This window comes from Colobus angolensis, unplaced genomic scaffold (assembly GCF_000951035.1).
Source record: "Colobus angolensis palliatus isolate OR3802 unplaced genomic scaffold, Cang.pa_1.0 Scaffold107, whole genome shotgun sequence".
Taxonomy (NCBI): Eukaryota; Metazoa; Chordata; class Mammalia; order Primates; family Cercopithecidae; genus Colobus; species Colobus angolensis.
Window position 1 is genome coordinate 1,727,549 of NW_012111697.1, and position 15,501 is coordinate 1,743,049.

Below are 15,501 nucleotides of genomic sequence, written 5' to 3' on the forward strand. Positions count from 1 at the left end.
CACACCACCACGCCTGGCTAATTTTTGTATTTTTAGTAGAGATGGGGTTTCACTGTGTTGGCCAGGCTGATCTCGAACTCCTAACCTCAGGTGATCCACCCCCCTTAGCCTCCCAAAGTGCTAGGATTACAGGTATGAGCCACCGTGACCAGCCAGGTAATGACTTCTGTTGAGATTTTTATCCTGTAGTCCAGTATAAGCCCATTTTGCTAAATAATCTGTAAGTAAACTATATTCTGTTTGCTGAGCCCAAAAATGTGAAAGGGAGTGCCAGATTGTATCTGTTGAAGCCTTAATAATCTCAATTTTGTTTGCACAATTTGTTCATTTAAAAAGTGTTAAGGCCAGGCACAGTGGCTCACACCTGTAATCCCTTTGGGAGGCCGAGGCGGGAGGACTGCTTGAGCCCAGGAGTTGGAGAGACCTTGTCTCTACAAAAAATAAAAGAAAATAGCCAGGAAAGGTGTCATGTACCTGAAATCCCAGCTACTCAAGAGGCTAAGGTGGGAGGATCACCTAAGCCCACGGAGGTGGAGGCTGCAGTGAGCCATGATCGTACCCCTGCACTCCAGCCTGAGTGACAGAGCAAGACCCTGTTTAAAAATAAAAATAAAGAGTGTTAAAAACTGTATGTGTTGGGATTTATCAAGTCCCCTTCTTTTGCCCTAATCATTTGTTTTGTAGACTTGGAAGCTATGTTGTGAGACGTACAGGTGCCTGTTCATGGCAGTCACTCCACGGGGCTGATCCCTGGCATCCTCCTGAGGCTTTTGGGGACCTCAGAGTCGGGCCCTGGGCTCCGCCAGGCTTCCTGGCCCCTGAGGGGCTGCCTGGCCTTCCTCACATGCTGTCCGTGGTGGCCTGCAGGGCTCCTTGCTGTGTCTGACCAGCTTTCCTCTGTGGATACGGGCCCCACCCCTCACCCCATTTTCATATCTCTTTGCTCTTTTTGGTGGAAATTGGGGAGGGAAAGCAATTCAACCAATGATGCTAGTTGCCATTTGTACCGTTTCTTAGATCCCCCGTACAGCTGCTTTTTTAGGCATGGAAGTTCTTTTCCTGACGACTCAGCTTAACCTCCTTCCTTAGCTCCAGCCTCATGCTTACTGGAGGTGAATGCTGGCCATTCCTACGCCGCTCTTGGAAGGAAGGAATGTTTCCAGTCCCCTTGATGCCCTTCATAGGGGGCAGAGAGCTGGGTGGTGCTCGTGAGGTAGGAGATGAGGAGGACTCGTTTCTGGTCATAACCCTGCTGACCAAAACAAGATCTGGTCCAGACAGGATGAAGTGAAGAAACTGGTAGAAACCAGCAGATGGTGACAAAAGCAATCCCTGGCTGCCCTCATTGCTCATTAGCATAAGACACACTTGCCAGTGCCATGACAGTTTATGAATACCATGGCAATGACCCGGAAGTTGCCGCCCTTTCACATCGGCACCCCGGAGGTTACTGCCCCTTTCCTGCAAAGTTCCAAATAACCCACCCTTTGATTTGCATTAACCTGCTTCCTTTCAGTTTCAGTTTGCATGCAATTAAAAGTGGGTATAAATGCATATAAATATGGTTGCCAACAGCCAATGCCTTGGGTGCACTGCCTGTGAGTTAGCCCTGCTTCACAAGGAGCCATACTGTTCAATAAAAGATTGCTGTCTAACACCACCTGTTTACCTTTAAATTCTTTTCAAGGGTGTGTGAAGCCAAAGACCCTCCCAGGCTAAGCCCCAGTTTTGGGGCCCACCTGTCCTGCATCACTAGCAGCCTGGCCTGTGTGTTTGGTGGCCTGGGGTTGGGGGTTGGGTTCTGGAGGGAGACTTCTTATGCTCCGTCTTGTCTGCAAGGCACAGGGACTTGGTCCACTGGCTGGCTGACTGGTTGACATGCCCAGCACTGGATTGGGTTGAGCCCAGGAGTTCAGGAGACCCTGTCTCTACAAAAATAAAGCAAAATAAATGAGCTGGATGTGGTGTTGTGCACCTGTAGTCTCACTTTCCAAAGTGACCTGTGGACAAGGGATCCCCTTTCTTGGGAAGAAGGAGAGCAGGTTACGAATGCTCAGATGTTTGTGTGCATTGAGACTGGACTTGGCAACACCTGCACCTTGGAATATCCTGGGCAGTTAAACATCACTGTGTTATCTCATTCAGTTCTCACAACAAAGCCCTGAACTGAGGTTCTGCTCATGTGTGCAACCCAGTGGGATTTTCACCTGAGTCCTCTGTCCCTGGTCCCTTGTGGAGGTCACTTTTATGGAGGTAACTTCTGTAAGTGAAGCTCCCCACCCACAGAGCCCCTCTGTCTTTCCCCAGGGAAGGTCCATGGAGCCCTTTGCACAGTGGGTGGTCCAGCCCCCCATGGCTGGGCCATCAGGAAAGAGATGATGCCCGCTGCCTCACCACATTCTGCCCTGTAAGCTGCTCAGTTCCTGCCCCCACCGCATGGGGGACCCTTGCCCCTTTGGCTTCCCTTGAATGGGTAGAGTGGATGGGCAGAGGAGCTGCCTCTCACCTGTTCTTCACCAGCAGCCCAAGAGGTCTTTTTAAAAGGACAATTTCAGCCACGCACGGTGACTCATGCCTTTAATCCCAGCACTTTGGGAGGCTGGGGTGGGTGGATCACTTGAGGCCAAGAGTTCAAGACCACCCTGGGCAACATAGGGAGATTTCATCTCTACAAAAAAGAAAAAAGAAAAAAATAGGCAGGTATGGTGGTGTGTGCCTGTAGTCCAAGTTCCTCAGGAGACTGAGGCAGGAGGATCACTTGACCCTAGGTGTTTGAGGCTGCAGTGAGATAGGATCATACCACTGCACTCCAGCCTGGACAACAGAGTGAGACCCTGTCTCAAAAATAAATAAATAAAAAGACAATTTCTTTTTTTCTCTCTTTTATTTATTTATTTATTTTTGAGACAGAGTCTCACTATGTCACCCAGGCTGGAGTGCAGTGGGATGACCTCGGCTCACTGCAGCCTCGGCCTCCTGGGCTCAGGCAATTCTCTCAAATCAGCCCCCAGTAGCTGGGGCTAAGACGCGTACCACCACGCCTGGCTGCTTTTTGTATTTTTCGTAGAGATGGTGTTCCACTATGTTGCTTAAGCTGGTCTCAAACTCCTGGACTCAAACGATCTGGCAGTCTTGGCCTCCCAAAGTGCTGAGATTACAGGTGTGAGCCACTGCACCCAGCTTGAAAGGACAATTTCATACATCACCCCCCACCCAGCTACATCCTTGCCTGGAAGTGCCCTCCCCTAGCTACTGCCTTTCCACTCTAGGTCTCATCTTTGCTTGTCCTAGCACGGGGGCCTTCCATGGCACAGACCAGGGCAATGCTGTGGTTCAGGGACTGTCTTTGCTCCACTGGGAATGCTGTGAGGGGAAGCCTGGAGTCCCAGCGGTACCTATTGACCAGTGCATAGTGGGTGCTCAGTGAGGGTTCCTGGAACAGGAACAGGAGGTAAAGGTGGAGGGGCAGGAGGGAGGAGATAGTGAAGGGAGGAGGGGAAGAGGAGGAGAGGAGAAGGTGACGGGGAGGATTGTTCCTGAGCCCAGCTCTGGGTTCTGCCTGTTCCCGAACGCCAACCTTTGCTGCACTGCTCCCAGCGGGTGCCAACTCAGAATGCCTGTTTAAGTCACTCCACAAAGCTCAGCTTCTCAATCTGTTTTATATTTGCAAGGGCCAGATCCACATTCCTTTTTTAAAAGTCAAGCTTCTGAGACAGTCGTTTATATTCACAGTGATTCTCCTTTCAAAGACTTCTTTGCATGGGGCGTGTGGAGTCATGGATCTTAGGGACTCTGCCAGGAAAGGCTCAGGGTCACACAAAGACCCCGTGATGGTGTCTTTGTTGTAGAGGAAGACCAAGGGACTCTCCTATATGCCAGAGTGGAGGTATCTTCAAACGGATGGGATGTGTGGCCAGAGCCCGCCGTCCATCCACTGAAAAGTCACTTTCTGAAGTGACCCATGGACAAAGGATCCTTCTTCCTGGGAAGAACAGCTGGTTATGCATGCTTCAGATGTTTATGTGCGTGGAGATTGAACTTTGCAGCACCCACACTTTGGAATATTCTGGATGTTAAAAACCATCAGGTGGCTCACACCTATAATCCCAGCACTTTGGTAGGCCAAGGCAGGAGGATCACTTGAGCCCAGGAATTCAAGACGAGCCCAGGCGACATAGCAAGACCCTGTCTCTACAAAAAACTTAAAAATTATTTGGGCCTGGTGACTTGTGCCTGTGGTCCCAGCTACTCAGGGGGCTGAGGTGGGAGCATCACCTGAGCCTAGGAAGTCAAGGCTGGAGTGAGCTGTGATGGCACCACTGCCTCTAGCCTGGACGACATAGTGAGACCCTGTACCCCAAAAGTGTTTAAAAAGCATGAGGGACCAGGTGCAGTGGCTCATGCCCATAATCCTAGCACTTTGGGAGGCAGAGGCAGGCAGATCACTTGAGGTCAGGAGTTCGAGACCATCCTGGCCAACATGGTGAAACTCCGTCACTATAAAAATACAAAAATTAGCAGGACATGGTGGCAGGTGCCTGTAATCCCAGCTACTTGGGAGGCTGAGGTAGGAGAATCTCTTGAACTCAGGAGGTGGAATTTGCAGTGAGCCGAGATTCCGCCACCGCACTCCAGCCTGGGTGAGAGAGTGAGACTCCATCTCAAAAATAAATAAATAAATAAAATAAAAAGCATGAAGTAGGTTCATATGCACTGCTGGGAAAGATGTCTGAACAGTGTTATTAAGTGAAAAAAGGTAAACTGTAGCAAAATATGTACATATATACACCATTTATGGCTAAAACACACACACGTACACAAAGCCACACTGTCGGTCCTCTACATATTTGTAAGTTCATATCTAGAAGTCTGAAGGGAATTGTGCCAATGATTGCAGTTCAGAGTGGACTGGATTGGGGTGACTTTCAAAGGAATCTTCACTTCCACTGTATTGTTTGAAGTTTTTTCCTGTGAGAACGCATTCCTGTGTAATTTAAAGAGATATATGGATTTAGAATTGGGAATCTATATGGTTTACCCTGAGCTTCTGGGATTTTCATTTTTTATTTCTTTGAGTGATTATGTTAAGTGGCTTACCCAAAAAAGTTCACTGGACATCTCAAAAGGTTATTTGACAGATGATTTTGAAAAAATTATACTGCCATTTTTATGCATGGACTTAAATATCTCAAATTGTTTTCTCAAATTAGTTGGGAATATATTTGCTTTTTCTCCCCTTTATCTTGCCCCATCCGGTTACCACCCAGCTTCCGGTTACCACCAATCTTGTCTCTGTCTTCATGAGATCCAATTTTATGGTTTCCACATATGAGTGAGAACATACGATATTTATCTTTCTATGCTTGGCTTATTTCACTGGACATAATGGTCTCCAGTTCCATCCATGTTGCTGCAAATAACAAGATTTCATGCTTTTTAATGGCTGAATACTATTCCATTGTGTGTATGTACCATATTTTCTTTATTCATTTATCCACTGATGGGCACTTAGGTTGATTCATATCTTGGCTATTGTGACTAGTGCCGCAATAAACGTGGGAGTGTAGATATCTTTGTGATACGCTGGTTTCCTTTCTTTTGGATATATACCCAGGAGTGGATCATATGGTAGTTCTATTTTTAGTTTTTTGTGGAATCTCCATACTGTTCTTCATAGTGGCTGTACTAATTTACATCCTCACCAACAGTGTGCAAGAGTTCCCCTTTCTCCGTATCCTTACTAGCATCTGTTATGCCAGACAGACTATTTATAAGTGAATTATATTTGTAGTTTAGGCCAGAGGTCAGCAGACTTTCTCGTAAACGACCACGGAGTAAATATTCTAGGCTTCATGGACAAAAAGGTCACTGGGGAAATCACTCAATTGCCATCGTAACGTGAAGGCACCCACAGATGACACAGAACAGGCGTGGCTGTGTTCCAATAAAACTTTATTTCCAGGAACAGGTGGCTGGCGGGTTTGGTCCACGGGCTACAGTTTGCCGAACACTGGTTTAATGGATTGTAAGACACAGATGGGTATGGAAATGGAGGAAGATGGCAAATGGAAATGTGTTGGACATTTAATCAGAATTAGCATGTTGAAAGGATTGTTTGAGTATCTTCAAAACTGAAAAAAAAAAAAAGCTTTTCTCAAGTACAGTCCTGTAGCCTCTTCCCGCTGGACTAGGGTGAGGCTGGGGCCACAGAACCCAGGAGCAGGGTCCCCCAAGGACCACTTCCTCTGTGACTCCTGATGGGTGGAGGGTGGATGGGATGGGCAGGCCTTCCTCAAGCCTGAGCTTGCACATGGTCCACACTCAGTGGGCATCTGGGAAAGTGATCAGGGCCCCAGTGGCCCACCCAGCTCTGGGCAGGCAGCAGACAAGGTCATACTGGGGTGGACAAATGACAAAATGACATCCTCAGGTTTGGGAGGGGACAGGTGGCGTCCCTGCAGCTGGAGGCCAAAAGGCAGGCCTCTGGCTCCGGGATGGGGTGTCAGAAACTGCTGTGCCCCACATAGCTTTCTCGTGGATCATGTCTGCGCAGGTGCCTTGGGGCCTAAGAAAGAAGCAACGTTGGCTGCACAACAGAAAGGGCCCATTAGTGCCCGTCGATGTAGACCACGCTAATTAGTCACGTGGCTGGAGATAGAGCAGTCATATCTGGAACTTAGCCCTTCATGCCCCACAGGACTGTGAAAGTCAGGGGGTACCCATAGGGAAGATGCATTTTCTCCTCTTCTCCATGCCCATGGAAGCCCTCCAGGCTGAGTGTGTGTGTGTGTGTGTGTGTGTGTGTGTACACGTATGTGGACCCTGCAAATAGATGTGGCAGAGAAACAGTCACTAGCAGATGAGGACTCTACTGTCTCCTCTTCCTCCTAGCCTCACGGGGAGAGTTCTGTCTGCCTCGCATTTCTAGAGTCAGGGTGATGACCAAAAGGAGGCAGAGCTCACGGGTCCAGGAAGAGGGGACGGGGTAACGCAGAGACCAGCAGAGTTACACTGCAGAGAAGAGAAGGGACCAGAAGGTGGGAGGGTCTGGGGAGGGTGGCTGATGGAGCCCAGAGGCTGGGCATCAGGGAAGAGAGTGCCGGGAGAGGCTGGAGAGTGGGAGGAGGGGGGTATAGGTGGCATGACCAGTGGAATTCCTCTTGTTATCTTAGTGGGATTTGAAGATAGACTTAATTAGAGAGTGGTGGTTAGGTGGTATTTTTGTTTTTCTTTCTTTCTTTTTTGAGATGGAGTCTTGCTGTGTCACCCAGGCTGGAGTGCAGTGGTGTGATCTCTGCTCACTGCAACATCCGCCTCCCGAGTTCAAGCAATTCTCCCGTCTCAGTCTCCTGCGTAGCTGGGACTACAGGCACACACCACCACGCCCGGCTAGTTTTTGTGTTTTTAGTAAAGACAGGTTTCATTACGTTGCCCAGGCTGATCTTGAACTCCTGCCTCTGACTCCCAAAGTGCTAGGATTACAGTTACGTGGTATTTTTCTGAAAGGGACCCCAGGAATGCCAAAGCCAGCCTGGGGGCCAGCCCCTGTGTGATCACAGGGGTGTGTGTGCATCTAGTACCCATGAGAAGGCACCTAGGTTTGCACATAGTGAGGCTGCAGCCAGCATCACCCCACCTTGAAAAACGGGGTTTGTAGATGGAGGGTGAAGGGCGCATTCATCCCCTTTGCCTGTGTCCTGGCCAACGGTGGTCAGCCACAAGTGGATATTGCCCAGAGACCCTTTCCGTGGGTCTAGGTCCGGCTGTGGGAAGGGAAGTGGGAGAAATAACGTAGGAGAAAGCCTTCCTGCAGCCCCAAATGGAATTTCCTCCCCTGCTTGAAGTCAGATCCAATTCACACCCTCGCGCAGCCCGACGGCTGGCACTGGTTCTGTTTGATAACATCGCAGCAAACGGCCACCTTGTCTCTATTTTGGTTCTTGCTTTGCCACTTCTCTCTGCACCTTTCAAGAAGTGTTCCTTCCTTCTGGAAGGCTGGGGTGGCAAGCTCCCCCAGCTCCTTCCCATTTTGGTAAATTAAGGAACAAACGGTGCCAAATTGTTCTTGTCTGTTTTGCGAGATGCTTCGTAACTGGCTTGTTTTCTTTTCCTCCATTGAGCGAATGCATTAAAACTAAAATTAAATCATTACCCGCAGCACAGACGACGCACCCCCTCATAATTACATCCTCTTAATGGGCATTTGAGAGCCCAGCTCATTTTAATGCTTGCTGGAAAACGTCTCAGACACATTTATTTATTTTTTTTAGGTTTAAAGGTCAACAAGAATATCTTACCTTAATTTGACAAGTACACAAGAAATAATGCAAGACTCGTTTATGTTCAGGTAATGCACAAAGAAATCTATAAATCAAGCTGAGGGAATATTAGATGATGCCATATCGGAACCCTCTGCCTTCATTCTCAGAAGAATCGATACCACAAAGAAAGCGCCGAAGACGTAGTGATTTATGCCCTTGTGTCGGGGGAAAAATATCAGCCGTTTTTACAGTCACTTCGTATCCTAAAACAACAGGGCCTGAGGAAAAGAATGAGAGTGGCCCTAACCCCGAATGAATGAGTCAGACAGCACATCTGACACTTGGTTGCGATTGTCTCTGCTGGAGAAAGAATGGTCCCAAGGTCCTTTCATCCCCATGACTCTGCCCCTTCTGCTATGGTATTTATTTGAGAGGCTGCCAGGAATGTTGAGATGGTGTGGAAGGGAATTAACTAAATTGCATCTATGTGATTGTTGCCAGGGGGTGGAGGCTTGTATAGCTTGGGGACTCTGGGTTTTCCATGCCGTGCACACTGCCTAACACTCTGCCCTTCTTGGGAGAACCTTCATTGGCCTTCATCGTGGAGCTGGGGGAACGTACAACCTCCGCCATATTGGATATTGGGCTTGTCCAGAGATGTCTCAAATGGGAAGAGATGTCTGGGCTTTGTGAGGGGGGAAAGATAGCCTCTGAGCAATTAGCGTTTGGAAAAATAGTGGAATCATCTTACCACCTACAGCAGGAGTGGTTGTGGAGAGCAGAAAGTTCTCCAGGGAGGTGGAGGGGAGGAAGAACAGATCACGTGACCCTCTGGCAAGTATATGAGAATCTCTGGGGAGGGAAAGGAAGATTTGTAAGACTTGAATATTGAATAATTTGAGAGACTTTTTTGTGGGGTACTTCAAAATACAAAGTTATATTTTTGTAATCAAATGATAAAAATTAAGGCTTTTCATCTTTTTCCTGGTGGGTAGAGCTCTGCAGAATTTTGAATAAAAGAGATTTGGAGATTCTGAAATTTTGCTCCGTGACACTCGTGTTAGGACATACAGACTCTCGTGTGTGTGTGTGTCGCCATTTATACTGTGGTTCCCATCACGGGTCAGAAACAAGCATTTTCTGTTTGAACATGAGGATATGCTTAGAGGAGGAAAGTTTGATTTTTGTATTTATAACAGAGTAGCACAAAAATGGGTCCGTGAGTCTCAGGAAACGTATTTGTGTTGCATCCTTAGTTTTATCCTTTCCTAGAGTTGAAGTTGGTTCTAATACTATGAGAGCGAAATCAAAGGGCCCTCCCACCAAGCTGAATCGTTCCCATCAGCCACAGGCACCAGTGCATGGCGCTCATGACCTTTTGTGCTAAACAAATACACAGACACGCAGATGTATTCCTGCTTCTTGGAGCCCAGGTGTGGATGGATGCCTGACCTGCTCCATCACCCTTTGGCTGCTGGCCGCAGAGTTCACATTGTCACAGAGTTCACATTGCCGTCTGCAAACCAAACGTGAGCATTAGGACTCTCGTTTTCGTTTTCTTTGTCCCGTTTGAGGGTAGCTAAAGATGATGGATTTATGTCTATTGCAAAGATGGTGGTGTGCACCTTCCTGGAGGTGCTGGCAAATTCCAGGCAGTGATGCCAAACCACTCTCGTGCCTTAAATAATGTTGGATCGAGATCATATGAAATTTATTCTAAAACCTGTGGTTTTTATTTCTTCCTGCAAAGCTCCATTCTCTGCTTCACATGAGAGAAATTAGCAATGAAACACCTCATCAGGATCCAAAACGCCTGCCACCCATCTGTGCAAAACCCTGGCAGTCCTCGAGGAGACAAATCCTCACCTTCCTGGAGAACTTCCATGAAACCTGCAGTGAGGGCAGCCAGACCTTAACTTGGCAGAGAAACTGTGAAGGCAGCCTGGAGCGCCAAACTATTAACTTAGTGAGAGTGGCAGGCTTCAAGTTTTGCAAAAGCCCAAATCTATTATTTGACTATTAGTTGCGATGAATGGATGATGAAGGGAACCAACGCAGATATGCATGAGGCATGGCCGAAGATGCTATCATCGAGGAAATGCTGTTTTCTTAAGCTTTGGTGACTAACTATAGAATTGATTATGTCTTTGAACTGGAGTCAAATTTCTTCTAAGTGAGCCAAATTGGAAGATAATATTAAACTTCCATCAGGGGTGTTCCAGAAATGCCAAATTCAAGACAAGGATTGTGTCCGTTTCTATGTGTGTGAATACAAGGGGAAACTTTTCAGATATTTGCAGAATATACTGCATCATTTCCTGCCAAGCATCAGCTTCTAGTATTTCGCCAAGTTTTTTAGAAGACTTCAACCTTGTTAGCAAAGTAATTAAGCAGAAAGAAAGAAAAAAAAAAAAACCCACAAAAACGAAAACAAAACCCCAATGCATTGAATGCCTTGCTGTTTTCCTGATTCTGTGAAGTTCAATGTCAGTGAATTAAATTGCACACTGGGTTCTTCTGATCTGAACTGAAATTGTCAAAGATGTTGGGTGAGTCTATGGGCTGAAGGTTACCATATTTTTAATCATCTGAGAAAAGACCAACTGCACCAAACTTTCAAAATTGATCATTCTGAATAGTGCTTGGCATACTCAGTGGACATGATCGAAATAGTTTTGCAGACACAGAGCATAAACGTAAAATACCGACCCCATCGCCTGTCCTGACACACACTAGCAGTGGTAGCCCAGGGCCAGCACTGGCTGCAGAGGCATAGTGCCAAGATCGGCCGCTCATTTCCCTTTCTTGATGAAGTGCTTACAGGCCAGTTTCTGAAAGCCCTTTCCAGGAGCGTCACATTTTTCTGTGGGCCTGCCTGCAGCCTGAGCTCCCAAGACATTTCCTACAGACCTCCATTAGAAGCTTCCACTGCTTCCCTTACTTGCAGGCGTTCAGCCTTTGCCAACATTGGGTTGATGGAATTGTCTGAGAGAGAGCATGTCAGGGGACTCTGTTCATCTCCCCAAAGTAGTCACTGACATGAGTGACACTCTTGTATGCCAGGCACTGCTCCCTTATTGCCCATTTTGTTTTCATAATAACCTTGCAAAGTAGCCACAAGAGATTATTACTCCCATTTTGCAGATGAGGAAACTGAGGCATGAAGAGGTTAAGTAGCTTATGTAGCTGGTAAGTGGCGGAACCAGAGTCTGAACCCAGGCATCCTGGCAGCTCCAGCCTCCTTCTCCCAGTCATCACTATGTGTTCCGTTGTTCTGTTTCCATTTCACTCACATATAACGAGCAGCTAAGTTTCCTGAGTTTCTGGATAGCAGCAGGGGCCCAGCTTGCCGAAAAGAGTGAATTACAGTTTTTACAAGATCCAGAATATCCACATCAGAAAAGCTCATGGCCGGCAAGTGTGATATCAATACACGTTGATATCACAGCATCAAAGTAAAAGCTATGTAATTTTCAATATCCAAACAAAGACTTCTCTTCAAAGCACCAATTTTCACATGAGAATAGTGGACAGATTTCCACATCCTGGCCCAAGATTTCTCACCAATCCTGTTGCTGTTGTCTCTTCCCAGGTCACCCTGTTTCTGCCTGGCCTCTTCCTCAAGGCCAAAAGGGGTCCTGCCGAAGTCCAGGTCAGAGAGTGTCCTCCCTCTGCTCCTGTCTCATTCAGAGTCAAAGGCAAAATCACTGGAGTGGCCCACATCACTGCCCCCAATTGCTTCTCTGACCATATCTTCTTTCATGCTTCTTTATGTCTCTCCAGACACACTGGATATCAAGAATGCTGTCACCCCAGCGCCCTTGCAAAGCCGATTCCCTCCATAACCCTTGGTTCACATGTTATCTTCTCAGTCAGGACTCCTCCCACATACTCGCCTTTGGCCTCAAGCCCTCCCAGTCCTTCTCCCCCTACTCTGTTTTTCTTCTGTCCTTAGTATTTCTCACCCTCTAAGGTTATATATAATCTGTCTCTCTCCTGGTTGGAGTGGAATTCTGTGAGGGCAGGATCTTTGTTTTGTTCATGAATGGATCCCGGTTGCCTAGAATAGTGCCAGGCATGTAGTAGGTGCTCATTAAATGTTCACCACATGTGTGGTTTACCTCCAGAGGGGAGGAGGGGTGCAAAGGGAATCCCAAGTATTGGTAATTATTTTTTTCTTGAAGCTTGGGTGATGAATGTGCTGGTTCTTCTTTATATTATTTACCTATATGTGTGTGTGTGTATGGGTATATATGTGTGTGCATATATATATATACATATGTATATTCTGTATATCTGAAATGTTTCATATTAAATTTTAAAAAATCAACCAGGGTCAAAAAGTAAAAGTGATGTATGCTTTATGTAAGTGGTGGAATCCTCTTCTCCATTGAAAGTATTTCTTTTTGTGTGTGTGTGTGTGTTTGGTGGGATAAAGAGTCTCACTCTGTTGCCCAGGCTGGAGTGCAGTAGCGCAATCTCAGCTCACAGCAACCTCTGCCTCCTGGGTTCAAGCAATCCTCCTGCCTCAGCCTCCCCAGAAGCTAGGATTACAGGCGCACACCACCACATCCAGCTGATTTTTGTATTTTTTTTGCAGAGATGGGGTTTCACTGTGTTGGCCAGGCTGGTCTCAAACTCCTGACCTCAAAGTGATCGAACTGCCTCGGCCTCCCATAGTGCTGGGATTACAGACGTGAGCCCCTGTGCCTGGCCCCCCATCAAAAGTATTTTTTCATCTTTGTGTACCATCTCATGTCAGTGACAGAAAGTGCAAGTTCTTAGGCAGATGTGTTTGCAATGGGGAAGATGTGGAGAAACAGGAAGAGAAGCTGGGCAGTGGCTCTGACCGGCCGGGCAGTCGGGGCCCACATGACTGGAGGAGCTGACTGTCAAAGCAAGAGTGTTGAGGAACGATGAGAAACGAGGTGGAGAGTCAGCCAGGATGAGACAGCCCTGGGCCAGCTTCTGAGAGCAGGATGCTTGGCGTGGATGTCTGACCATCCTTGGCAGGGGAGCCTGCGTCTCTGTTTGACAGAGGAGAGGAAGAAAGAGAAATAACATTTTCTGAGCCACCAAGAAGGAAGCGGCCTGAATGGGGAAGGGCTGAGTTCAGGGACCTGGATGAAGACATCACGGGGGTGATGCTGTGACTCAGGATGGACCCAGGCAGGAGGCACCCAGCTCCACCACTCCCTGTGACCCCATGAGATCCCCCAAATCCTCAGAAGGAGAGCCACTTCCTGGGTTGGCAGTCACCTCCGGTTTATGTATATAACCAGAAGGAGTAGGAGTCCAGACCGTGTGGAAGCTCTGGCCCAGCCCAGGGTCATGTGGTCCATGGGCGAGATGAACTGGCCAATGTCCGGGTGTCGTGGCTGGGAGGACACAGCTGGTCCTCGCGCCCGCCGAGCAGCTTCCCACACATCGATCAGTGCCTCTGGTGAGCATGACTCCTTCTGAGGAGTCCCATTGATCAGGCCAGATGGAAAACTAGTAGCTGTGATTGGGATGAGTGAATATTCATTTGGAAATGTCAATGAGTAACTGGAGATGATGCCTGCAGTGACTTGTCTGGCAGGATCGATTCCAGACATGAGGTGAACCAGACGTTGGCGGGGACCGAAGGCAGGAGCCAGGGACCCTGGGTGGGGCAGGGGGAGTGGTGGAGGCCAGAGAATGTGTAGGACAGTGAGGTCAGACACATTTCCCTGCCTCCCCACCCCCAGTTCTGTGGCTCTCCTGTCTGTCTGGAGCTTTTGTCTTCAAGTGTGGCACTCCCTGCATAGTGGCCACCAGGCCTGAGGACATCTGTGTGTGTGGAAGGGGTTGAAATGGGTCTGCTGAACCTGCCTTCTTCCTGGGCATGCTGGGAGGAGGGGCTGCAAAAATGTCAAGTTGAAGGGGTCTCTGGGCTCTAACTGAGACCCTTCTCCCACTTTTTTTTTTTTTTATGGTTTTGAGACAGAGTTTCCCTCTGCCGCCCAGGCTGAAGTGCAGTGGCATGATCTTGTCTCACTGCCACCTCCATCTCCCGGTTTCCAGCGATTCTCCTGCCTCAGCCTCCCAGGTAGCTGGGAATACAGGCTCGCGCCACCGTGTCTGGCTAATTTTTGTACCTTTTTTTTTTTTTTCGAGACAGAGTCTCGCTCTGTCGCCCAGGCAGGAGTGCAGTGGCCGGATCTCGGCTCACTGCAAGCTCTGCCTCCCGGGTTTAAGCCATTCTCCTGCTTCAGCCTCCCGAGTAGCTGGGACTACAGGTGCCCGCCACCTCGTCTGGCTAGTTTTTTGTATTTTTTTAGTAGAGACGGGGTTTCACCGTGTTAGCCAGGATAGTCTCGATCTCCTGACCTCGTGATCCGCCCGTCTCGGCCTCCCAAAGTGCTGGGATTACAGGCTTGAGCCACCGTGCCCGGCCTAATTTTTGTATTTTTAGTAGATGTGGGGTTTCGCCATGTTGGCCAGGCTGGTCTTGGACTCCTGACCTCACGTGATCTGCCCGTCTCAGCCTCCCAAAGTGTTTAGATTACAGGCATGAGCCACCGCACCTAACCTCTTCTCCCCACTTCTGTCAGTAGATCCTAGCTGTGCACAAGTCAGGGTTGGGGCCAGGAGAGGCTAGGAGATTTTGGTTAGGGTCTCCTTGCACTAGGATGGAGGGATGGCGGGATTCAGCCACTTCAGCCCAGGAGCTCTGGCCCTGGCTGGAGGCCTCCTGGACAGAGGTGGGAAGACATCGCTGCTGGCCCGGGAGGCCAGGAGCCCTGTCAGCTTATTGCCAGGTGCACTGTCACCTAGGTGTGGCCTGCTACTTCCCCCAGCCCCAATTAACCATCTGCAGGAGCTGCCGTCGGCATGGGGGAGGGGCTGGGTCCCGCTGCTCTGTGCAGACTGCTCAGCTAATGAGGGGGTCTGTGAAATTTTTAATTACGGCTCCCATGCCTGGCTTAATTATTTGCATATGGCTTTTACAAGTGGGAAGAGGACGATTGCATGCAGCGCAGCACTTCTCAGCCCCACGTTTGACTTTAATTAAAGGCAGAACCTGAGGTCTTTCCATCACTAATGATCGTGGAAAATTAGCTTCCAATTCCCAGGGGTCTCCAGAGTGATGCACCCTGAGGCGGAGAGTGGGTGGAGAGGGGATGGAGTAGGGAGAGGAGCGGGAGGCACAGATGGCAGATGGTCCTGCTGGGCTGCCACTCCGGAGTACCCCCAACCCCAGGCCACCCTCCCACTG

General features: G+C 48.6%; 1 protein-coding gene across 1 annotated transcript in view; it reads left to right on the forward strand.

The window, feature by feature from the left end:
* The first annotated feature begins 8,268 nt into the window (after positions 1-8,268).
* Positions 8,269-15,501, forward strand: part of CHST8 (carbohydrate (N-acetylgalactosamine 4-0) sulfotransferase 8) — a 106,904-nt gene continuing 99,671 nt past the window's right edge. Inside the window, exon 1 of the mRNA XM_011947425.1 lies at positions 8,269-8,347. The gene's annotated coding sequence lies outside the window, so the exon portion shown is untranslated. The remainder of the gene's footprint in view (positions 8,348-15,501) is intronic.